At 50.7% G+C, this 1,780-nt stretch overlaps 1 protein-coding gene across 1 annotated transcript in view; it reads left to right on the top strand.

Moving 5' to 3' along the window:
- Positions 1-1,530: 1,530 nt before the first annotated feature.
- The window catches only part of LOC307089706 (CUGBP Elav-like family member 3), a 30,961-nt gene continuing 30,711 nt past the window's right edge, over positions 1,531-1,780 (top strand). The window contains exon 1 of the mRNA XM_079756115.1: positions 1,531-1,630. The gene's annotated coding sequence lies outside the window, so the exon portion shown is untranslated. The remainder of the gene's footprint in view (positions 1,631-1,780) is intronic.

Genomic DNA, 1,780 nt, shown 5'->3' with positions numbered 1-1,780 from the left:
GTGCCGGAATGGGCATGCTACAAAACAATACGCAAAATGGAGGAACGTTATTGTAGTGTATAGATAGGCGATGAGAGTTGTCGATGGTCCCAGGACATATTGCGTCATAACTACCGCTTGACGTGTGTGTGTGTGTGTATTTGTGTGTGTGTTTGAGTTTTTGTGTGTTAGAGAGAGAGAGAGTGCGTGTGTGTGTGTGTGTGTGTGTGTGTGTGTGTGTGCTAAGGGGGTTGGGCGGGTGGGCTGAGAGATGGGGGTGTGTGTCTGTGTATGTTTGTGTGTATGGGAGTGTATGTATGTGTGCTGATGGGGTTGGGTGGGTGGGGCGAGAGGTGTGTGTGTGTGTGTGTGTGTGTGTGTGTGTGTGTGTGTGTGTGTGTGTGTGTGTGCGTGCGTGCGTGTGTCTGTGTGTGTGTTTATGTGTGTGTGTGTGTGTGTGTGTGTGTGTGTGTGTGTGTGTGTGTGTGTGTGTGTGTGTGTGTGTGCTGAGGGGGTGTACGTGTAGCTGTATGGGGGCGGCATAAGTAGCCGGAGAGATAGGGAAGGGGAGCCGGCACAGACGTCAAAACCCACCGTAGCCTAAAGACCATTGAAAGCCAAGAGGAACACTTGGCCACTCGATCCAGGCGGAAAATAGGTCCCAGAAAGAGTCAGAGGTTTGAAACAAGTCAGAGGCTAAACGGAGGCAACTACGGTTGTATGTTTCCGGAATATAAATCAGCGAAGGCGTGCTTGACGGTGTGGTTTGATATAAAAATCAATGTCCACAGACAGATATTTGATCTGATCCACCATCAGAGTCGTGACAAGGGACGGGCTGTTGTGCAGAGCTGGTGAAGAGCTGCGATCTGGAATCATCAGCATCAGCAGCGGCAGCAGCACAGTGCGTGTGCGTGAGAGTGCGAGCGTGTGTATGTGTGTGTTTGTGTGTGTGTGTTTGCATGTGCGAGAGTGTGTTCAAGAACTGGGCCAGACACCGAGTTGTAACCGAGAAAAACATTATTGAGGAGAAAAGGAAGCGGTGGCGGGCACAAAGACAGGAGGACGAATCCCCATCCAGCCTCCTATTCCCTGAGGGAGGAGAACGGGACGAGACGGAACACAACAGCGGCTCCAGAGCCACAGGAGCACCAGCCTGATTTGGGAGATAGTAAAGATCCTGTCCGCGACACACACACACACACACACACACACACACACACACACACACACACATACACACAAACGCACAGTCCCCGAAACCCGTGAGTATTTCAGCGTAATCCACAGCCTACGTGCCCATCTTGTTTTGTTCTTGTCCTGGTTCTGTTTGTGTGTGTGTGTGTGTGTGTGTGTGTGTGTGTGTGTGTGTGCGTGCGCGCGCGCGTGTGCGTGAGTGCGTGCGTGCGTGCGTGCATGTGTGTGTGTGTGTGTGTGTGTGTGTGTGTGTGTGTGTGTACATCGAGTGGGATTGGACAAAGAGCAAAGCCCCATGACATCGAATGTGTATGTTGTGCGTAGTAGTAACCTACAGCTGGCTAAACAAAGAACCGCTCAGAGCCCCTCTGTCTGCAGCCCACCGCTGACGCTCGTCCGCTCCGCTTCTCTCCTCTGTTTCTAGGGATTCTGGAGCCCGTCCGTCTAGCAAAAGGTACCGTACGACTGTTCGTTTTGTTTGTGCTTATATGTATTCAATTAGAATTATGTAAATTGTATGGCTTTCGGATTGAGTAATTAACATTTGCATAATTGTTTTCCGCGAATCGCTCGAGTCTTTGTCAGTGGTGTTTGGGAAATAACA

This window comes from Pollachius pollachius (assembly GCF_949987615.1).
Source record: "Pollachius pollachius genome assembly, chromosome: 1".
Taxonomy (NCBI): domain Eukaryota; kingdom Metazoa; phylum Chordata; class Actinopteri; order Gadiformes; family Gadidae; genus Pollachius; species Pollachius pollachius.
This window is presented reverse-complemented; position numbering and strand designations above follow the sequence as displayed.